A 24,858-nucleotide genomic window follows, 5' to 3' on the forward strand; every position below is an offset into this window, starting at 1 on the left:
GCGTCCATTCTCACCACAAGTTCCATACCAACTCGATCTGTTTTGGTGTAACACAGCCTCAATACTTGTCAGGCAAGCTCGGTCAAGAACTACAGCATTGGTGACACTATCATACCATTTCACATTCGTGATTGTCCAAAGATATCTTTGGTGGAATTTCTTGAGTTGTTTCACTTGATAAAGATATGTAGTTCATGTTTCAGAGCCATACAGAAGTGCTGGCAAAATGATGGCTTGATAGACTTGTATTTTGGTCTCCAACTCAAGATTGTGGTTGTCGAAGACACACTTGCGTAGCTTGCCAAAAGCTGCTGTGGCAGAGCTGATCCTGTTGTTTACCTCACAATCAAGGGAAACATCACTTGCCACGTAGCTACCAAGATACTTAAAGTGTGAAACTACCTTGAGAATGGTTCTGTCAAGTTATTTCAGGCTGGGTGGACAACAGTGATATGCCTCTATAATTGTTGCAATCCACCTTGTCTCCTTTCTTATGTATGGTAACTATCGGTGCATTTTTAAGCTCAGCCGATGCTTGTTCTTCAGTCCAAATACACTTTACAAAGTCATGAAGACACCGAGCCATTGCTGGTCCGCTGGAATTCCATCAGGACCACTTGCCTTGTCATTCTTCAGCGACTTGATGGCCATATCAACTTCATGAGGTGTTGGGGGATCAGCACCCAATGAATGGGGGACTGTCTCAGCTCAATGATAAATTTCTGGTCAACTTTGCGATTCAGCAAATTGTTAAAGTGCTCCCTCCAGCGTGCCTGAAGGGATTCAGGATCCTTCACCAGCATTCCAGCTATAGTACGCAATGGAGTTGTCCATAGATGGCCTTCATGGTAGAAAGAAGTTACAGTTGGAAGGTGCCCACTGTAACGATGGGGAATTCTGAATCGGGACCTGACTCATTTAATGACCAGTGTTACAGACCGAACGGTCCCCCCTAAAAATCGATCTGCCCTGCCTTCACTTTGCATGGTCATTAGCCACCGTTCACCAATTATCACCTTGTTTCTACTTCAAACTGCACCCCAGTCATCATCTATCTCAGCGACAGATATCTGAAGCTGTTGTACAACAATTATGTCCACATAAATTCAGCATTATTTCATCATAAAAGATGGAGGAAGCGATCAGAGCGCCGCAGCTACACGAGCTGCTAGCTGCTGTGTTCACCACACCGCCGTCATTTCAAAGTGCCATCAATTATTGGCTCGTTTCTGCTTAAAATGACCTCATTTCTGCTTAAAACTGACTTGTGAATGATGTAAGAGGTTTTACCTGGTCATCTGATGGTTAATAATCCCATTAATCCTTTTGATGGCTTTGGGTGAAGAGACTCTGTCTCAGACGAGCTGTTGAGCCCCAAAATGACGCATACGCAGTGGAGGCAGGACGGATCAATTTTTAGGGGGGACCGTTCGGTCTGCGACACTGGGTCAAAACTTTGTCTGAAAGAAAAATAAACGTCTGCCTTAAATAAGCGGCGGATATTATGTGCATTTAAAAGATTGCATTTGGATGAGCCACTTTTTATTTTTTCTAAATCCGCTGCAGAGTCAATCAATTTCAATCAATTTTTTTTTTATATAGCGCCAAATCACAACAAACAGTTGCCCCAAGGCGCTTTATATTGTAAGGCAAGGCCTTACAATAATGATGTAAAACCCCAACGGTCAAAACGACCCCCTGTGAGCAAGCACTTGGCTACAGTGGGAAGGAAAAACTCCCTTTTAACAGAAGAAACCTCCAGCAGAACCAGGCTCAGGGAGGGGCAGTCTTCTGCTGGGACTGGTTGGGGCTGAGGGAGAGAACCAGGAAAAAGACATGCTGTGGAGGGGAGCAGAGATCGATCACTAATGATTAAATGCAGAGTGGTGCATACAGAGCAAAAAGAGAAAGAAACGTGCATCATGGGAACCCCCAGCAGTCTACGTCTATAGCAGCATAACTAAGGGATGGTTCAGGGTCACCGGATCCAGCCCTAACTATAAGCTTTAGCAAAAAGGAAAGTTTTAAGCTAATCTTAAAAGTAGAGAGGGTGTCTGTCTCCTGATCTGAATTGGGAGCTGGTTCCACAGGAGAGGAGCCTGAAAGCTGAAGGCTCTGCCTCCCATTCTACTCTTACAAACCCTAGGAACTACAAGTAAGCCTGCAGTCTGAGAGCGAAGCGCTCTATTGGGGTGATATGGTACTACGAGGTCCTAAGATAAGATGGGACATGATTATTCAAAACCTTATAAGTAAGAAGAAGAATTTTAAATTCTATTCTAGAATTACAGGAAGCCAATGAAGAGAGGCCAATATGGGTGAGATATGCTCTCTCCTTCTAGTCCCCGTCAGCACTCTAGCTGCAGCATTTTGAATTAACTGAAGGCTTTTTAGGGAACTTTTAGGACAACCTGATAATAATGAATTACAATAGTCCAGCCTAGAGGAAATAAATGCATGAATTAGTTTTTCAGCATCACTCTGAGACAAGACCTTTCTGATTTTAGAGATATTGCGTAAATGCAAAAAAGCAGTCCTACATATTTGTTTAATATGCGCTTTGATGACATATCCTGATCAAAAATGACTCCAAGATTTCTCACAGTATTACTAGAGGTCAGGGTAATGCCAGCCAGAGTAAGGATCTGGTTAGACACCATTGTTTCTAAGATTTGTGGGGCCAAGTACAATAACTTCAGTTTTATCTGAGTTTAAAAGCAGGAAAGTTAGAGGTCATCCATGTCTTTATGTCTGTAAGACAATCCTGCAGTTTAGCTAATTGGTGGTGTGTCGTCTGCTTCATGGATAGATAAAGCTGGGTATCATCTGCGTACAATGAAAATTTAAGCAATACCGGTCTAATAATACTGCCTAAGGGAAGCATATATAAAGTGAATAAAAATTGGTCCTAGCACAGAACCTTGTGGAACTTCCATAATTAACTTCAGTCCTGTGAAGAAGATTCCCCATTTACATGAACAAATTGTAATCTATTAGACAAATATGATTCAAACCACCGCAGCGCAGTGCCCTTTAATACCTATGGCATGCTCTAATCTCTGTAATAAAATTTTATGGTCACAGTATCAAAAGCAGCACTGAGGTCTAACAGAACAAGCACAGAGATGAGTCCACTGTCCGAGGCCATAAGAAGATCATTTGTAACCTTCACTAATGCTGTTTCTGTACTATGATGAATTCTAAACCTGACTGAAACTCTTCAAATAGACCATTCCTCTGCAGATGATCAGTTAGCTGTTTTACACTACCCTTTCAAGAATTTTTGAGAGAAAAGGAAGGTTGGAGATTGGCCTATAATTAGCTAAGATAGCTGGGTCAAGTGATGGCTTTTTAAGTAATGGTTTAATTACTGCCACCTTAAAAGCCTGTGGTACATAGCCACTAACAAAGATAGATTGATCATATTTAAGATCGAAGCATTAAATAATGGTAGGGCTTCCTTGAGCAGCCTGGTAGGAATGGGGTCTAATAAGCATGTTGATGGTTTGGATGAAGTAACTAATTAAAATAACTCAGACAGAACAATCGGAGAGAAAGAGTCTAACCAAATACCGGCATCACTGAAAGCAGCCAAAGATAACGATACGTCTTTGGGATGGTTATGAGTAATTTTTTCTCTAATAGTTAAAATTTTGTTAGCAAAGAAAGTCATGAACTCATTACTAGTTAAAGATAATGGAATACTCAGCTCAATAGAGCTCTGACTCTTTGTCAGCCTGGCTACAGTGCTGAAAAGAAACCTGGGGTTGTTCTTATTTTCTTAAATTAGTGATGAGTAGAAAGATGTCCTAGCTTTACGGAGGGCTTTTTTATAGAGCAACAGACTCTTTTTCCAGGCTAAGTGAAGATCTTCTAAATTAGTGAACGCCATTTCCTCTCCAACTTACGGGTTATCTGCTTTAAGCTACGAGTTTGAGAGTTATACCATGGAGTCAGACACTTCTGATTTAAAGCTCTCTTTTCAGAGGAGCTACAGCATCCAAAGCTGTCTTCAATGAGGATGTAAAACTATTGACGAGATACTCTATCTCCCTTACAGAGTTTAGGTAGCTACTCTGCACTGTGTTGTTATATGGCATTAGAGAACATAAAGAAGGAATCATATCCTTAAACCTAGTTACAGCGCTTTCTGAAAGACTTCTAGTGTAATGAAACTTATTCCCTACTGCTGGGTAGTCCATCAGAGTAAATGTAAATGTTTATTAAAAAATGATCAGACAGAAGGGAGTTTTCAGGGAATACTGTTAAGTCTTCTATTTCCATACATAAGTCAGAAACAAGATCTAAGATATGATTAAAGTGGTGGGTGGACTCATTTACTTTTTGAGCAAAGCCAATAGAGTCTAATAATAGATTAAATGCAGTGTTGAGGCTGTCATTCTCAGCATCTGTGTGGATGTTAAAATCGCCCACTATAATTATCTTATCTGAGCTAAGCACTAAGTCAGACAAAAGGTCTGAAAATTCACAGAGAAACTCACAGTAACGACCAGGTGGACGATAGAATAATAACAAAATAAAACTGTTTTTGGGACTTCCAATTTGGATGGACAAGACTAAGAGACAAGCTTTCAAATGAATTAAAGCTCTGTCTGGGTTTTTTGATTAATTATAAGCTGGAATGGAAGATTGCTGCTAATCCTCCGCCCCGGCCCGTGCTACGAGCATTCTGACAGTTAGTGTGACTCGGGGGTGTTGACTCATTTAAACTAACATATTCATCCTGCTGTAACCAGGTTTCTGTTAGGGAGAATAAATCAATATGTTGATCAATTATTATATCATTTACCAACAGGGACTTAGAAGAGAGAGACCTAATGTTTAATAGACCACATTTAACTGTTTTAGTCTGTGGTGCAGTTGAAGGTGCTATATTATTTTTTCTTTTTGAATTTTTATGCTTAAATAGTTTTTGCTGGTTATTGGTAGTCTGGGAGCAGGCACCGTCTCTACGGGGATGGGGTAATGAGGGGATGGCAGGGCGAGAGAAAGCTGCAGAGAGTGTGTAAGACTACAACTCTGCTTCCTGGTCCCAACCCTGGATGTCACGGTTTGGAGGATTTAAGAAAATTAGCCAGATTTCTAGAAATGAGAGCTGCTCCATCCAAAGTGGGATGGATGCCGTCTCTCCTAACAAGACCAGGTTTTCCCCAGAAGCTTTGCCAATTATCTATGAAGCCCACCTCATTTTTTGGACACCACTCAGACAGCCAGCAATTCAAGGAGAACATGCGGCTAAACATGTCACTCCCGGTCTGATTGGGGAGGGGCCCAGAGAAAACTACAGAGTCCGACATTGTTTTTGCAAAGTTACACACCGATTTAATGTTAATTTTAGTGACCTCCGATTGGCGTAACCGGGTGTCATTACTGCCGACGTGAATTACAATCTTACCAAATTTACGCTTAGCCTTAACCAGCAGTTTCAAATTTCCTTCAATGTCGCCTGCTCTGGCCCCCGGAAGACAATTGACTATGGTTGCTGGTGTCGCTAACTTCACATTTCTCAAAACAGAGTCGCCAGTAACCAGAGTTTGATCCTCGGCGGGTGTGTCGTCGAGTGGGGAAAAACGGTTTAGAAATGTGAACGGGTTGGCGGTGTACACGGGGCTTCTGTTTAGGGCTACGCTTCCTCCTCACAGTCACCCCAGTCAGCCTGCTTTCCCCGGCTGCTCGGGATCTGCCAGGGGGGAACTAACGGCGGCTAAGCTACCTTGGTCCGCACCGACTACAGGGGCCTGGCTAGCTGTAGAATTTTCCACGGTGCGGAGCCGAGTCTCCAATTCGCCCAGCCTGGCCTCCAAAGCTACGAATAAGCTACACTTATTACAAGTACCATTACTGCTAAGGAGGCCGAGGAATAACTAAACATTTCACACCCAGAGCAGAAAAGTGCGGGAGAGACAGGAGAAGCCGCCATGCTAAATCGGCTAAGAGCTAGTAGCTACGCTAAGCTAGCGGATTCCTAAAAACACGCAAAGTGAATAATGTGTAAATAATTTAGAGGTGATTCAGCAGAAGGAGTGCTTTAGTTAAGGCACGTAAAGATTACACTGGGAAACAAATTGTAATCTAGATAACTAGATCAATCTAACTGCGCAGATTAAACAGCTAACAGATACAGAAAAACACCGCTGTGCTCCGGAACAGGAAGTGATACAATACCGCAGTGAGAGCCAACCACCAAAGGTAAGGTACCAGAGTGGTACCTTAAAATCCTAAAACCTGATTTATGTTTCTCCAGCTCTGTAGCCATGCAATGACACCGATGTGTGCGTTACCCTGTTCGGGCCTGTCAGGCCTCAGATGCTGGGGCCTTGGCCTCTCGTTGTTGCGACTAGATCTTGGCCTTGGCCTTCGAGATCCAAAATTCAGCCTTGGCCTTGAGGGAGGTGACTTGAATACAATACTAGTACGGTCCTTGGCTGGGGAAGTAAATATGAGAGAACATTCTAAAGTGTTTTGCACATCTGCTACATGGAAAAGAGTGATAGAAATGTAGTTCTTCCTGTTCTTCCACACATACAAAGGAATTTACAAAGGAAGACTGCATTGAAAATGTTCCTGTGAACACATTTTTCAGAGCTGACACGGTGAAGTGGAAATGAAAGGACAGAATTCAAAGTAAAACAAAGTAGACAATGTCACAGAGCTTGCATTTCTTGTCATTAAAGTGTTTGTCTTCACAAATACACACCGACATTAATATGTCTAATTTACCATTCTCAAACTGTACTGTAAATAGTTGTAGATGTTAATTTTGCCGTTTTTTCCCAGCTAATCTCTGTTTTCATCACTATGGGTTAGGGTTAGGGCTAACCCTATCCTCAGCCAAGTTGGGCATTTTGTCAGACCTCTTATTATTTTTATTTATGCTCTAAGACCAACCTATTTGAGCGAGTTACTGGTGCTACATGACCAAGGCAGGGTTCTGCAGTCATCCACTCGGGCTCTGTTGGAGGTCCCCAGATCAAACTTGAAACATTGGGGTGACCGGGCTTTCTCAGTCACTGGGCCCAGACTTTAGTACAAACTCCCCTCTGGTTTATACACCATCACTGATCTGGGTATTTTTTTTTTTAAACTAAAGAATTTTCTTTTTAAAATGGCCGTTAACACCTACTAGTGGTGTGCCATTTTATTGTGGTTTTATGTACACACTAATTTATTGTTCTAGATTTTATTTTGTTGTTGTATATTGTTCTTTGTGGTCTGTTTTTAGTTTTACTGGAAAACACTTTGCTTGCCTTTTGTGTAAAGGGCTTTACAAATAAAGGTTGACTGAAAGTTGATTTATTTATTTTTTGATTGTGGCTGCTATAAGTTGAACCTGTGCTTTGTGTGTCAGCTCTATCAAAACTATCAAATAAAATGTATTTTGTTTTCCACCCTCTCCAGTGGGTGTTTGATGAATTGCATTTCTTCTTCACAATTTTTTTTTTTTTACCCTACATAGTATGTCATAAAGTGTTTGAACAAATAATAATTACAGTGTTTCCTGCTCTACTTGCACTTGCCCAGGTACATTGAGACCCTCCGAGGAAGTTAAAATCTTGAGTTCCTTTTTTTGAAGAAAGTGTTTTGAGCGCTGGCTTTAACAAGTAATTGAGGATCCCTGCTCCCTTTTCTCTCTCCATGCTCCTGTTCTGCTGGCTGCTGCTTTGTACGTGTTTCAAACCCTTCAAATGACTGATTTTTGAATAATTGTTCATTTGTCTATGCTGCTGATAAATATTCTTCATAAGTTGTCTGATGGAAATGGCTTTAATGGCTACAGTCAGTGCAGAGACTGTAGATGCAGTAACCTGTTACTTAGTCATGTTTGTGTTTAACTGATCAAATCTACATACACAAACTGTAAATGGTAAATGGACTGCATTTATATAGTGCTTTTCCATCTGGATCGGATGCTCAAAGTGCTTTACAATAATGCCTCACATTCACCCTGATGTGAGGGTGCTGCCATACAAGGTACTCACTACACACCGGGAGCAATAGGGGATTAAAGACCTTGCCCAAGGGCCCTTAGTGATTTTCCAGTCAGGCTGGAATTTGAACCAAGGATCTTCCGGTCTCAAGCCCAACGCTTTAACCACGAGACCATCACCTCCCCTGTAAACCTCATTTTGACAAAATGATTTTTAATACGCTACACCCATGAACTGAAAGATTAGATTAGATATAGTTTACTGATCTCACAGTGGAGAAATTATGTTTACACTCCAGTTACCTCAGACAGCAATTAGTCCACAATTATTACTTGTTTACCGTAATAATGTCACATCAGAATTAAAGGCAACACATACACATTTGACATTGTTTATGTGCACTAAGTTTGAAGAAGTCCGTTATCCGAATTGAGGCAAGTGGGTGAAGGCCAAGCAGCAACCCTGAGATGCGCCGCCAACAGCATGGGGGGAGATGTGGGCTGCAGTGAAAACTGCACCGCCCCCGCCGAAGGGGGAAGGAATGACGTTAGCAGGCGTCGGAAAGGGGAGGTGTTGATGGGGAGGGAGTGGGTGGGGGAAGGGAATGGTCATGCTTCAGTCCTGTGAAAAGCAGTTTATTGTCTTTGTGAGATAAGAAACTCTAGCTGCAGCATTTTGAATTAACTGAAGGCTTTTCAGGGAACTTTTAGGACAACCTGATAATAATGAATTACAATAGTCCAGCCTAGAAGAAATAAATGCATGAATTAGCTTTTCAGCATCACTCTGAGACAAGACCTTTCTAATTTTAGAGATATTGCACAAATGCAAAAAAGCAGTCCTACATATTTGCTTAATATGCGCATTGAAGGACATATCCTGATCAAAAATGACTCCAAGATTTCTCACAGTATTACTAGAGGTCAGGGTAATGCCATCCAGAGTAAGGATCTAGTTAGACACCATGTTTCTAAGATTTGTGGGGCCAAGTACAATAACTTCAGTTTTATCTGAATTTAAAAGCAGGAAATTAGAGGTCATCCATGTCTTTATGTCTGAAAGACATTCCTGCAGTTTAACTAATTGGTGTGTGTCCTCTGGCTTCATGGATAGATAAAGCTGGGTATCATCTGCGTAATAATGAAAATTTAAGCAATGCTTTCTAATATACTGCCTAAGGGAAGCATGTATAAGTGAATAAAATCGGTCCTAGCACAGAACCTTGTGGAACGCCATAATTAACCTTAGTCCGTGAAGAAGACTCCCCATTTACATGAATAAATTGTAATCTATTAGATAAATATGATTCAAACCACTGCATCGCAGTGCCTTTAATACCTATGGCATGCTCTAATCTCTGTAATAAAATTTTATGGTCAGCAGTATCAAAAGCTGCACTGAGGTCTAACAGGATGAGCACAGAGATGAGTCCACTGTCATAGGCCATAAGAAGGCCATAAGAAGATCATTTGTAACCTTCACTAATGCTGTTTCTGTACTATGATGAATTCTGAAACCTGACTGAAACTCTTCAAATAGACCATTCCTCTGCAGATGATCAGTTAGCTGTTTTACAACTACCCTTTCAAGAATTTTTGAGAGAAAAGGAAGGTTGGCGATTGGCCTATAATTAGCTAAGATAGCTGGGTCAAGTGATGGCTTTTTAAGTAATGGTTTAATTACTGCCACCTTAAAAGCCTGTGGTACATAGCCAACTAATAAAGATAGATTGATCATATTTAAGATCGAAGCATTAATTAACGGTAGGGCTTCCTTGAGCAGCCTGGTAGGAATGGGGTCTAATAGACATGTTGATGGTTTGGAGGAAGTAACTAATGAAAGTAACTCAGACAGAACAATCGGAGAGAAAGAGTCTAACCAAATACCAGCATTACTGAAAGCAGTCGAACATAAAGATATGTCTTTGGGATGGTTATGAATAATTTTTTGTAATAGTTAAAAATTTTATTTGCAAAGAAAGTCATGAAGTCATTACTAGTTAAAGTTAAAGGAATACTCGGCTCAATAGAGCTCTGATTCTTTGTCCGCCTGGCTACAGTGCTGAAAAGAAACCTGGGGTTGTTCTTATTTTCTTCAATTAGTGATGAATAGTAAGATGTCCTAGCTTTACGGAGGGCTTTTTTATAGAGCAGCATACTCTTTTTCCAGGCTAAATGAAGATCTTCTAAATTAGTGTATAAGAACACATATCGGCACAATTCAGTCCTGAAGTCAGACAGCGAAATTTCCTTGAGTGAAAGCAGTATAGATGTGTGAGATCTTTCACTTCCACAGGAGCCACCTCTCCTTCAAAAAAAAAAAAACAACAAAACAAAAACAAAAAAAAACCCACAGACAAATAAACAAAAAACAGCAATACTGGAACCAGTAGTCCCTGTTCATTACTAATGGGATTCCAAAACTGAGTTTGAGGCTGATGGCTATTTGCCCATATTGCAGTTTGGTACTTTGCTCATCTTGCATGATGCTTGAAAGCATCATGCAAAAGGTTTGTCAGTCTTGATTGTATACGAGGTCTGTGAGAAAAGTATCCGACCTTTATATTTTATGCAAAAAATATATGGATTTGATTCATATGTTTTTACGTCAGCCAAGCTTGAACCTTCATGCGCATGCGTGAATTTCTTCACGCCTGTCGGTTGCGTCATTCGCCTGTGGGCAGGCTTTGAGTGAGCACTGGTCCACCCCTCTCGTCATTTTTTCATTGTGAGGAAATGGCGGAATGATTTGGGCTTTGTTCCATCAGAATTTTTTCAGAAACTGTTAGAGACAGGCAGCTGGAAACCATTCGGAAAATTCACATGGCTTTCGGTGAAAATTTTATGGGCTTCACAGAGATTAAGGAGTGTTACTACCGCTTTAAGGACGCCCCACAATGGCGCACGGCGAACCGCGATCAACAGGCTGAAACGACCATTTCATTTCTAAACGGATGGCTGTATGGATCCGGGACCATCGTGTGCAATTTCTCTGGTTATCACAAGAGCTGGACATCAGCCATTTTCCGGCAGATTTCACTTTTAACAAGATATTTTGTCATGGAAAGCCACGCGGAGGCTTCGCGCATCACAACGGATTCGCTGATGGAGTGAGACAAAGAACACCTCCGTTTCGGAGTGTCAGAGGACAAGTTGGGGCATGTCCAGCTCTCCACAATTTCTCTTATACTCACTCAACTGGTAAGCCACTGAAAGCCGAGATAGGCATGTCCCCCCAAAAAAAAACTATAAAAATTGGACCAACCCTGACAAATGCAGTGATTAGTTGGAGTATTATGTCAACCATAATAAAGTACAGAATGTCACATCTCACAGTGTGTGCAAAGCAGTTTAATAAATTCCTGGATCCAGTCTGTCATCTTGGTCCGTTTTGCTCCACTATGCTTTATGAACATCAGTTTTTAAGTACTACAGACAAATGGGGGAATACCCCAGTCCACCTTCAAAAATCTGCCTGCCAATTTTCTCAGATGACATCCCCCACCCCAATTCAACAACCTTGTGTTTTCTATTATGCAGGTAATCCATTTTGAAGAATCTTAAAAAATCTCAAAGAATAACATTCTGAAGTCATTTATAATGCAACAGGCATCAGCAAGGTGTCAAGAGAACCAGAATTATAAGTATTGATTCAACAATGTCTCTGTATTTTAAGCAATACATTTATCATATGTTTTGCATAATGTATGAGTAGTTGTTATACTCCGATATGAAATATTATTCATTAATCTAGTCATCGTCATCATCTGAATAATGTGAACAAACATGCTGGTTCTTGTTGCATTGCTGTATAAATCAAATCAAATCAATTTTATTGATATAGTGCCAAATCACAACAAACAGTCGCCCCAAGGCGCTTTATATTGTCAAAACGACCCCCTATGAGCAAGCACTTGGCGACAGTGGGAAGGAAAACTCCCTTTTAACAGGAAGAAACCTCCAGCAGAACCAGGCTCAGGGAGGGGCAGTCTTCTGCTGGGACTGGTTGGGGCTGAGGGGAGAGAATCAGGAAAAAGACATGCTGTGGAAGAGAGCAGAGATCAATCACTAATGATTAAAAGCAGAGTGGTGCATACAGAGCAAAAAGAGGTGAATAAAAAGAAACACTGGGTGCATCATGGGAAACCCCCCAGCCCCATCCAACCCCCCCAAAGACTACTGTACCAAATATTAACATTGATTTTCACAGGTGTTCAAATACTTATTGGCAGCAGTAACATACAAATAAATTATTTTAAAAAAGCATACATTGTGATTTCCGGATTTTTTTTTTTTTTTTTTTTTTTGATTATGTCTCACGGTGGACGTGCACCTAAGATGAAAATTTCAGACCCCTCCATGATTTCTAAGTGGGAGAACTTGCAAGATCGCAGGGTGTTCAAATACTTATTTTCCTCACTGTATATGAAGCTTTAGTACAAAATTATTTCCACATAAATTCAGCATTATTTCATTATAAAAGGCAGCGGAAGCGATCAGAGCTAAACGATCTGCTAGCTGATGCGTTCATTGTACATTGGACATTTCATAGGGTCACAGGATTTTGCCCCGTTTATGCTTAAAAACAGCCTCTTTTCTGCTTAAAACTGACTTTACAATGATTTAAGATGTTTTACCTTTATTATCTGATGGTTAATAATCCCATTAATCCATTTGATTGCTTTGGATGAAGAGACTACTGTGGTCCACAATGACCCATGCGCAAATGCAAAATGCGGACTGATTTTTAGGGGCGGACACTGGCATCTTTTCTGACAAGAGTTGAAGAAAAACAAGTTATGCTCTTCTTGCAAACATGTCTGTCAAATGTTTTTAGTGTTGGGTTAATTGTCTTTGGAGACCATCAATTTCAGGAAACTACCATGTAAAGGTGAAAACATGTTATTTGTCATCATGAGGTGAACTGAAACACTTTTCATGGAGCAAAATGCGACACAAACAAATCACTGCTTTGTGCTCATCGTTTTTAAAGTTACACTTTAAAGCCATTTTAGAAACTAATACTAACTGAAGCTAACATATATGTAGAGTACTGTTCAAATGTTTTAGATAATTTAATTGGCTAGTATCCAAGTCTCAGGACCATACATTAAAATATGGGAAACATCAGGACCATCACCAAACATATGGGTCTTTGCAGGAGAATGATGGAACAAGTCTTTAGGGTCCCGTCACACATAGTACGAATGTGGTCGAATTGTGCATGAAGCAGGAATTGTATGCAATACATGTAAAATCGTAGCTGCCTACAATGCCTCGTACACCTGTTGCTACAACTATTTGCACACACCAGCAGCTGAAAGACAGAGTGTGTGCTGTGACAGCCCATCGAACCCTCTCACGGCAGGTGTCGGCCATCCAGCTGACACACATGAACATCTAAAACCGCTCACTTGGGACTTAGAAAATGTATGGCCATTTGCACTATTAGCACGACAACAGCCAGCAGACGATCACTGTTGAGCTCGATGTGAAATTTGTCTCAGTGCCCTCACAAGTATGGCTTTGCAAAACAGCAACACACGTGAGGTGCCAGAGTGTCGGCTCCCCCCGCACACATGTGCCATGCATGTAAATCTTGCGTGTGTTGCGCTCCCGCCATCCGTAAACCTGTGGCGTGCTGGAGGGGAGGGGGGGCACACTTGCATAAAATGCTGATATATACGCTGCACAGACATGATCACATGAGGGCCGGACAGGCAGGTCAGAGCGCACGCAGCAGGAGGTGCTTGTCAGCTGCTGACCACAGACTCACTGACAGCTCATATAACACAGACACAGTGACATCTTGTCTTTGTGGTGTATTCAATTGAATATAGGTTGAAGAGGATTTGCAAATCATTGTATTCTGTTTTTATTTACATTTCACACAACGTCCCAACTTCACTGGAATTGGTGTTTTGTGTGTGTGTATGTGTGTATATATACTATAGTTTGCCAGTTGACCATCTTCTTTGACATATGGACAGAAAAACTTTACAATATCAGTACTACGGGGGCAACTGATTTCTTACCTTTGTGATGATGAGGATTTTTTTATAAAGCCTTTTGAAAAATGTGTTAAGCCTCACTCCCATATGAAGGAAGCTGCAAAAGATTTGAACAAGTTTGAGCAATGTAGCGACCAGGTTGGCCATATTATTGACATCAGTTTCTTATTGTATGGTAGAACAGATGTGTGCTTTCAAACCCCCTGCCAGATGTTTCTTTAACCTCTGCCTACTCAGAGTCACTGCTCTCTTGGGATTTAATCCTTTAAAATTAATCAATATGATGGTTTATTTGCTTGGACAGCCATCTCTCCTTTGCATTAATGCAAAAGGTTTGCGTGACAACAACAATATCTGGCATTCTGATCACTGTAATTGATTTCTCACGTCAAACACATTTCAATACTTGCATGGACCGAAAACTCTTACAACCTGTAATCAGCTTTGGAAAACAAGTGGAATGCGTTTACACGTGAAGGATTTTAAACATCAAACTCTTTACAGCCTTGTGCAGACATAAAAATGGAAATATTGACTGTTATTTCTGATACTATTGCACTTCAGTCATGCCCATAAGTGTTTGGACAGCGACACTTTTTTTTTTTGTTGCAATTTTGCCTCCTTATTCACCGCAATGGAGGTGAAATGGAAATGGAACTATCAGGATGTGCTTGTAGTATAGACTGTCATCTTTAATTCAAGGGGTTTTACAAAACTATCATATAAGGAATGATTTTAATGCAAGTTGTCACTTTTACAGCCTTTAAAAAAAGACAAGTCAGCGGATGGATGCATGGACATTTTCATGTCAATTAATGTCTTGGAGCAAATTTACATCAATCATGAAGAAATGCAAACAGTACAGTACTCCATGTGAAATCTGTCTTGAGTGACTATGCAAGAAGGAGACTAGTGAGGGAAGCCACCAAACCGCTCATGACAACTCTGAAAGGGTTGTAAGCTTCTATGGCTATGATTACACAACTGTGTATAGTGCAACCTTTGTATTTTGCTTCACCAGTGATTCAACTTCATGGTTGAGTAGCACAAAAAAGGACATGAAATTTCACCTTCAATTTTCCAGAAGGTACATGGAAATCTTGACCCTAGATTTGATCTTTTTTTTTTTTAATTAATTCCTTTTTTGCACCCAGGTGCTCCGAAAAGGTGAGAATAAGGAGAGGAATTCTAGGGTTCCCATGACTGACAGGAGCCCACAGAGGCCCCTGATAAAATTATAATACTGACAAGATAATATGACACTCAGTTATAAACTTACAATGACACATATATTTAATTTACAATGTATTGTAACACTAAGCTTATTTGTTTTGGAAACCTTTTCAGTGCTCACCCCCTGCTGTATTTATGTAAAATGGTTGAGTCCACCTGCCACTCCATCAGACTGCTGCAAAAACTTTTCACACAGCAAGTGCAGCTCAGAGCTCAACAAGCAAAAAACAAACAAAAGAAAAAAGCAAAAACAAAAAGTTTAAACAGGAGGAGAAAGTGAAAGGTCGCCAGAATATCACCCAGTTCTTTCATAGGCAAGGTGGGTCTGTGATGGAAAATTCTGGAATGTGAGCCTTTTGTCTGTTCCTAACTTTGTCCATAAACTAGCTCACTTTTCTCCCCACTTTACCTTATATTTCTGAAGAAAACTCTACTGAAAAACCTTTAGGGTCCACCTAAACCTTTAATCGACATATGCAGCTAAGATGAAGTTTTTCCACATATAAAATATTAAAATGGAGCCCATAAATCAAGAATAAAACATAATTTAAATTCCAAGGCTTTGCATACCTTCTAATCACATTTTATAAAACAAATATTTGGATGTAAATTGAAAATCAAAGGTTTTATATGTATTCATTTTTAATGATCTGTGATGGATCACCTGCACTTCGTGCTCCCCCTGGTGGGCGGTGGTCCACACTTTGGGAGTCTCTGGTCTAAGCAAAACTGGGTGTGAAAGTGATTATCTCTATTAACAATAATCATTTGTCCAATTACTTATAGCCTCTGAAAACAGAGGTGTATCAAAAAAAGTATGTTTACTAAAAGGTTCATGAAATATTTTAGGTACACAAGTTTGTTATTATTATGTTCATGTATTTCCTGCCCCTGTAATTTGTGGAGAATCACTTTCAGTAATTCCCCTGTGTTTCTGTTTTGTTGTTCCTTATTTCTTTTACACATCTGTTCCTGCTTGGTTTTACCCATTTTTTTCCCCCCAAACATGCCAAGTTGTTAGAGTAAAGCATTTCAGCCTCAACTTCTTCTTTGGCTGTGTTCCAATCTTACATAATCTGGCTTGATTTCAAGATCAGATTATTTCGCGGGAGTTTGCATGCAATCTGAGTGGAGGATTTGCATAAACGGGTACAACAAATGAGCCAAATGGAATGTGAGAATTCTTTTACAATAAGACCCTGACAGCTAGGGATTCCATCAGTACCACCAAAGTTTGCAAGAGGATGTGTTTCATGTTACAGAGCCAGAATGTGAACATCAGCCAGACGAGTTCTAATGCAGCTACAGTGGGTGTCTGTGTAAGGAGCTAAGAAAGTGGGCTGTGAGGGCAATGAGAGTAGGTGATGGGAAAAGGCCACACACCACATGTGGCCTGGTGACCTTCAGCCTGCTTACCGAGGAATTGAGGCACAATGTTCCTCTACACCTACATGTTGTCCCACTGTAACTATGACGAGCACCAGTATGGTCCTGACTAATATATTCATATTCATCCATGCATTTATTATTAGTATTGTTGCTGCATTCATGATATGTCAGACATTTGGAAACCATAAGCCCCAACTTGCTGAAAGGATTTAAACCCAGTCGGGTTGGATTTATTTGTTTTTTTGGTGCTTGTTTTATCCAACTTGATGACAAAGCAACTACAGTCATGCTGTTTAATTATTTTCAACAGATCATTTATTTTTGGATGTAATGCATTTTCATTGTTAACATATTCTTGAAATTGCCTTTATGTTTTGCCAAAGACATCTGCAGTAAGTGATATTCTCACTTAATTCGGTTTTCCTCCAAAGGCATGATTACCTGTTGATGGTTTTATTGTATCCCAGAATCCTTTGTGCACTGGGGAAGGAGGCTGGATAATGGCTCAGCTTAATGCTAACTTTAATATTGAAAATGCCATAGACATGCTAACGCATTAGCATTGGTCCTGTTTGTAAGTTATAAAATACATCTATCAACTGTTTCAGAAGACCATAGCAGGTCGGTTTAACATAAAAAAGGTAAATATTACTCACAGACATATGTTCTTTAGGGTTTTAGTGGGAAAAAATTAACATAAAGCGAAATAAAACAAAGAACCAATGAAGCAGCAGACTGAAGATCGAAGCACTGCTTCACTGGTTCAAGGTTCAAAGCAAAGCTATGCTGCAGAAACGCTTGATTACAGACCCGCTGCAGGGTCTGTAATCAATGCAGAGAAATGATCATTTTACTGACAAACACCCCCCAAAACAACGGCCACTCTGAAGGACCGATAAGGGAATCGTTAAGCAAAAAGGCTATTGATGTCGATGGATCAAATAATTTCTTAAGGATACCCGAAAAGAACCGGTTCCTGACACGCAACCCTAACAGCATCACGATTTAAAAAAAAAATAAAACTCACATTAAAGACTCATGATTATCTTAGTTAAACACCTAAATACATATTTTGGTTGAACTCACCTCCATAATGATGCAATGTTGCGAACGAGTTGCTTGTTGCTTGTCCACTTCACCACCCATGAACGCTTGTTTACACTGACAATGAAATCTCGGCCTCCCCAGCGGAAAACAAGATTATGTGTTGAGATTTGACATCGTAAAGGCGTCAATATGGACATTGAGACTCTGCATTGGCTCGTGGTGGGTGATAATGTCATTTTCCGCCTACCATCTTGGTCCACTCTGGAACAGAGTGTTCTTTTTTTAAATACTGTGTTATCCTAGCAAAGTGTAGCTGTACGCCATTCAGTAACAGCACCCGCCAGACCTCTTGCCCCAGGAATTTTCTTTTTTTAATTTAGATTTTCTTTACATTAAAAATTTAAGCAGAAGCAGCATAAAAAAATACAGAGTGTTAGGTGAAACAGCAAGGTTAAATATAATAATCTGCCCCAGGATTTCTGAAGTTCAGCGTGACGTTAGTGTAGCATACACTGGTTGGCTAGTCAAACAAAATAATCCAAGATGGCGGAATACACTCAAAGGCAGCTGTATTTCTGTATAAATCTATTATGGTAGCATTTTTCTGTTATATTTTCTAAGAATTATCAAGAAAAAAACACTTCTAATTCTAAAACCCTGTTTTTGTAACCAGATAATACCTCTAAGGTCATTTACAAGACATCTTGAGCTACTGTTCCGTCAAGCACAAAGGAAAAGTTCGCAGTAACAGGATGTGATGTGTGATGTTTGTGTAATGTAAGTGATAGAAATGATGATAATAACATTATTTTATTCTGGGACCATTTTTTACTGTCATCTATGACTACAAGCCCTCCACTTCAGTAGCAGCCCAAGGCTTAAACTGAGGCTTAAGTGGCCTCCAAAATCATGATATTGCATAACAAGAGCAATCTGACATTTCTGACGTCCACCAATCCGGATCGATCCGGATCGCCTCCAAAATTCAATGGAGTCCTAATATCTATCTGTGAGGAAAATTGGTTAGAATACATGAAATAGTTTTGACATAATCCTCCAAAGCCTAGTATATAAAGTGAAATCTTGATCCACAATCTGGATTCGGATCAGCTCCAAAATTCAGTGGAGTCTTCCATGCCCTGATAATCTATCTGTGGTGCATATGTTAGGTTTTTTTTGGTTTGTTTGTTTAACATAATCCTCCAAAGCCTATATAAAGTGAAATCTTGATTGAGAATCCGGATCTGGATCACCTCCAAAATTTAATAGTCTTCCATGCCCTAATAGCTATCTGTGATGAAAATTTCATCAGATATGTGAATTGGTTTTGATGTAATCCTGCCAACAGACAGACAAATAGAGATAATTAGCTCAGTGCTTTACTACTTGGGCTTCATCAATATGAAAATCATTGGCAATTGACATGATTCAAAGGACAGTAAGTACCGGTAGTTGTAATAATGTATTCATGTGTTCATTTGCAAAGATCAGAACAAAGTGCAAGTATGGGGGAATCCACATTGTTTGACCAAGTTAATGCATGTGTTTTTAGAACTGAGCAGTTCCTAGCTTAGTTTTTCCAACTTTACCATTGCCTTGAATTCAGCATTGAATTTGTTTACACACTCTACCAGAGCATGTTTGCCTTGTTTACATCAAGACTTGGTGTGGTTGTGTAGGATGGGCTGCTGGGCTGTTCTTTAGTAGATACAGGAGATGAACTCCCTTAAAGATCCTAGGTGCTGCTTGGATTCTTTGAAAGATCTTTTAAAACCCAGAGTCTTCAAAAAGCACAAGTATTTTTTTTATTGAGCAATGAAGAGGACTCCTCAGCCACAGAAGACATGCACATGTACAGTGTATTGTATTTATCTGGCAGACAGCTGAGAGGTGGCTGAACATATTGCTTTAGGTAATGCAGCTGTCTTAAATTGGTTGAGCATTTGAAAATGATAATGTAGGGGAGACAGTGAGGAGGAAATTGAATTGGTTTGTGTGTCACAAAGCAAAACAGGAAAACTGCTGGCTTGCGTGGAAGGTTTGAGAACTGAATGCTCTTGTTTTTCTATTCATGCCAGATTATCTAGATTCTTTTGTGACTTTTTGTTAGAAATTTTTTTTAGATGCACTTGTGTATGTCAAGGCATACATTTCTTTCAGCATAAAGACTAAATTGTAAATTGTGTCAGTAGCATGGCCCAAGCAGAGGGTCGCCCCTTTGAGTCTAGTCTGATTGAGGTTTCTTCCTCAAATCATCAGAGGAATTTGTTCCTTACCACTGTCACCTGTGTGCTTGCCCTAGGGGTTGGTAAGGTTAGACCTTACTTGTGTGAAGCACTTTGAAGCAACTTGGTTGCGATTTTGTGCTATATAAATGAAAATAAATTGAAATTGAAAGACTTGTGATTATGTTTATTTATACTGTAAAAGATGGTTGCTGGTTAATGCTCTAGAGACAGCAACAGTGGCCTTGAACCAGTAAGCTTTTATTGTGCAGTAACTGTGCGAACCACTCGCATCGCTGTGCTGCTCTAACTGCCTCTCCCTTTTTGCTCATGGTCACCACAGTGTATGGACGTTGATTTGGCACAAGTTTTATGCTTGATGCCCTTCTTGACTCAACAGTTTAAAAAAAGATGATGGTGGCTAATATTACTCCACTGATTGATATTCTTGTTTTCTTCCATGTATGGAAAATTCCAGTTTGTAATTACTGTGGCCAGAAACAAATTTCAGTGACCAAATGTTAAGTTTTATATCAACTCAATTACTTCACTTCAAATGTTTTCTACTCTGTGGCCAAATTCTAAAGTCTGAGCAGTTTTGTACAAATTACATTTGGCATACAAACAAATCAAAACATTTGGACACACTGACATTTTATCTCCAGGTATAAGTCTTAGAAATTGTCAAAATACCAACATTACTATTACTAAGATATAAAGAACTGTGCAAATTGTAAGGAAGTGAAAATTCTGACAACACTGTATTGTTTGATTGCATTTCACTTAGCTCCTGCTAAATTTAGCTCCATTAACTTTCAGTCTGCTAGCTTTTTTTTTTTTTTTTTGCTGGCATAGTGAATAAAATGTATCAGTCAAAATCACACATTTTAATACTTACCTGTTGCATGTTTTGTGATAGTCAGACAGCTGTGAGCTCAGTCCCAGTAGAAGAGAGCAGAGCGAGCCAGGTGCTGTTGCCCAAAAGGAGGAGGAAGGCGAAAAGGAGGAAAGAAAAAGCCCTTTATTTTCAACATGCAGAAAGAAAGTGTGGAATAGACATGAAATGCAACACACTTTTCACTTATGGTTTTACTCATAAACAGCTAATTCCAGACAGGTTGTCAATATTAACGGTACCTGTGTTATTTTTACAGAGAGAAAATATCACACATGACATCTCTTTTAAAGGAATGTGCTAAATTCTCAAGGCATTTTGAGCTTTCAACAGACCCACTTGCTGAAAAGCATTATGGGAAATTCAAATGTCTCCTTCGATCCCCCCCCCCGGTCGAAATGCATTAAACACTGTCATCTACTGGATGGGAGTGTGAATAGTGGCCCGTGTTGGTCGTGAATTACACTTCACAAACAGAATTTTCAGTTTTGCAAAAGCCTTTTTTTTTTTTTACAAATGGAAAAAATGAGATTAACAAATACACATTTATTTGTAAAAAACAACAGACACGTTACAGTAACGTGTGTTGGTTTTAACAAATAAATAAACGAATCACTGAAGGAGACTCATTTTTCCAATAATGCCTTTTGGCAAGTGTGTCTGTTAAAGCTCAAACCATGCATTATCTGCATGCGTACCTGCATCTATGGTTCAATCACCCTAAATATGCTATGCCAACTCTGATACAGACCAGGATTTTTGTTGTTGTTTGGCCATGTATAGCCTGATTTTAAACCATATTTGAGCAGCATTATTGCCTGTTTTTTTAAAAAAGGATAATATCTGTAAATGCTTAACGTCAGTTCTACACAATTCCATATTTACAGTATCTGTTTTTTTTTCCATGTACGCAGCTTTTGTGTACTTGTATCCTACTGTGCAATATATGCAAAATAGTAATATTTGTTTTTCCCAATTTTATCTGAAACAAAATGTGTTATGCTTTATATTTAAGTACATAATTATTAAAGAACCTTTTGCAAAACTGGCAAGAGGGGAGGTTTTGACAATTGACAGAGAATTTTAGTTAATATAAAGAAGCGTATATCGGTGACAAATGTATGCAGATTCATGCGTTAATTGTTATGTGCTTTAACATTACAAGTCATTTTTGTGCTGTTTTTAACTCTGCAGATAACATTAAAAATAGAGGGCATGTGATCATCCACAAATGCTGTGATGTGATGTTGTTACCCAACACAAGGCTGATGTGGTGTTTGGAGCAAATGAAGCATGTGAGCCACCCGTGTCGTCCCAGCTGTCAAACTGGCTTCAGTCATGTGATTTGTCTGATTAGAATGTACTAAAAAATGACCTATTTTTTCCTGAAACAAGACTGTTTCTTTAATGTATAAAAGAACAATTTGAAATGCCAAACGTAAGATGTTGAGATTTTCCAGCACATCTAATGACAGCGTATAAAGACTCGTCTTCTGTGTAACAGCCATCTAATTAAAATGAGCGTTTTTTTCCCCCACTGGGGTGTAAAAGTTTTAAAAGCTTTCTTGGTTGTTATTCTGCTCTGTGAGATTAAACTTGAAGATAAATGTTTAAACATAGAGGTGTTTCTCTACAGGCTTTTACTTGTACATCACTGCTGAACCTCGTTTTTCCTTTTTTTTTTTTAAATTAGTTCTCTGGCTTGGATTATGGTTGGCATGATTCATGAGCCATGACTTTCACAGCAGATTGTTCTACAGTACTTGAATTTTGGAACACCATGAAAGAGGTGGTCCAGGAAGCTTCATTGCTTGTGGATGCTGCTGGCTGTGGGAACTATGAGGTGTTCAAATCGGCATCATGCGTTGCTTCTTCTTCGCAGCAGTTTTCTTTTGAAGCTGTAAATTATTTTGCTATTGAGAAGTCAAGATGAACATCCTGTACACCTTTGCAAGAAGACCTGTGCCCATAGACATGTAATTGGCCTGCCATACTTTTATATCACTTTTCCGTCTGAATCAAACACTCAAAGCGCTTTGCAATGATGCCTCATATTCACACACACACACACACACACACACACACACACACACACACACACACACACACACACACACACACACACACACACACACACACACACACACACACACACACACACACACACACATGCAAGGCACTCACTACACATCAAGAGCAACTTGGAGATTAAGGAGCTTCCCCAATGGCCCTTAGTGTTTTTCTGGCCAGATGGGTTTGAATCAAGGATCCTCTGGTCCCAAGCCCGCTGCTTAACCACTAGGCCATCACCTCACCCAAATATGTAGACCTGGGTTCTATTTCTTCTCATACTACCTTTTTGTGTCTTTAAATAAGATATTTATCTGCATTGCCCAAATCTTGGTTGTTGAAGTAACCTGTGGCAGACTGACGTCCGATCCATTACAGGACTCGTAGACTCTCGTGCTTCACACTACACGGAATCCAGTGATAATCACCAGCACCAAAAGTCTCGGGGCCTTTATAGGACTTAATTCTTCATTGTCTCTTTCATCAGAGGAGGTCAGGACTGGTAGCATGTGCTGGTGCCACATATTGCTGCATCCACCATCACGTTACAGAACCTCCTTTAGGGTTCTGGATGGTAACAACCCAGACAGACAACCCATCCCCTCCCTGGGTGAGGCCCCCCTCCCAAAAACATTTTGCACAAACTTTAATATTATTTTTAATATTTTAGAAGTGCTCCTGAAATTGCAATTGAAATTGTCATCTACCAGGCTACAATGTAACTCTTACACAAAACATCCTTGAATTGCAAATTTGAATAAACATGTCCTTACATGTCTGTCATTAGATGCTATATTACTCTGTGTTTCAGGGAGGAACAATTAGCTCCTTGGTTACTGCCTCGAATTCTATGTTTTGCACACTTTTATTCATGACTGGTTAAACTATGCTTTGTCACAAAACTGAGTTGTAGCAAATGGCAAATGTTTGTCTTTGAATCTACACTGAACAAAAATATAAATGCAACACTTTTGTTTTTGCTCTCATTTTTCATGAGCTGAACTCAAAGATCGAGAACATTTTCAATGTACACAAAAGACCAATTTTTCTCAAATATTGTTCACAAATCTGTCTAAATCTGTGTTAGTGACCACTTTTCCTTTGCAGAGATAATCCATCCCACCTCACAGCTGTGGCATATCAAGCTGCTGATTAGACAGCACGATTATTGCACAGGTGTGCCTTAGGCTGGCCACAATAAAAGGCCACTCTGAAATGTTCATTTTTCTGACGCAGCACAATGCCACAGATGTTGCAGGTTTTGAGGGAGCATGCAGTTGGCATGCTGACTGCAGGAATGTCCACCAGAGCTGTTACCCCATGAATCAAATTTTCATTTTTATTAGCCATTTTGCACAATTCAGAAAAACATGCAGCAGTTATAGGCCTGTATTTATAATATTATGAATGAGATGTGTGTTATTTGGTAGAAAGTCAAGGTGTAACTGACTTTAGCCCACTAATTTCAACCTCCTGCCCCCTTGTCCATTCCATTTGGGAAACCCAGAGGTGAACTGTCCCCCGCGTAGAGTCCCTTTATACAGAGAGTAGTGACAACTGAGGATACGACGCCATTTTGAGTCAGTTGTGCAGAACTACTGAAGCAACACTTGCACAGTGCACTGTAGCTATACATGTATAATGCAATGACACTGCACTAACACAGGACAGGTTAAGGAGTACTGGAGAGGTAGGTCTATGAATGAGTATAAGCTCCAGTATCAGATTGGTTGTAAAAGGACATTAGTTTGTTTGAAAAATTGAGCAGCAAATAAGAAGTGAGAAGATTGATATGAATAGGAAGAGCATGCGCACAATTAAACCTTCCTGCAACCCACATTCAGTTGATTATATGTAATTATCCATGATAGTAGCAATAATAATTAACACACACACACATGCAACAGGCTATTATTGGTTGATGCACACAGTAAATTAACCTTTTCTCTTTTCAAACATTTTTTGTTTCATTTAAATTTACTGACCTTGCAAAGCTTTGAAGATGAAGTCGGCTTTCATTCCACCGGCTGACTTTATTTT

General features: G+C 39.8%; 1 protein-coding gene and 1 long non-coding RNA gene across 3 annotated transcripts in view; one reads left to right on the forward strand and one right to left on the reverse strand.

Annotated features, from left to right (window-relative positions):
• Window positions 1-24,858, forward strand: part of il34 (interleukin 34) — a 137,581-nt gene that overhangs the window by 17,854 nt on the left and 94,869 nt on the right. The window lies entirely within an intron of this gene.
• LOC117516077 lies at window positions 1,548-23,593 on the reverse strand. Its single transcript, XR_004562297.1, has 3 exons — window positions 23,526-23,593; window positions 13,721-13,730; window positions 1,548-1,560 (listed from the first exon to the last, which is right to left on the reverse strand). It is a non-coding gene; the product is annotated as an uncharacterized LOC117516077 (long non-coding RNA).

The sequence above is a fragment of the Thalassophryne amazonica genome, chromosome 8, assembly GCF_902500255.1.
Source record: "Thalassophryne amazonica chromosome 8, fThaAma1.1, whole genome shotgun sequence".
Classification (NCBI taxonomy): domain Eukaryota; kingdom Metazoa; phylum Chordata; class Actinopteri; order Batrachoidiformes; family Batrachoididae; genus Thalassophryne; species Thalassophryne amazonica.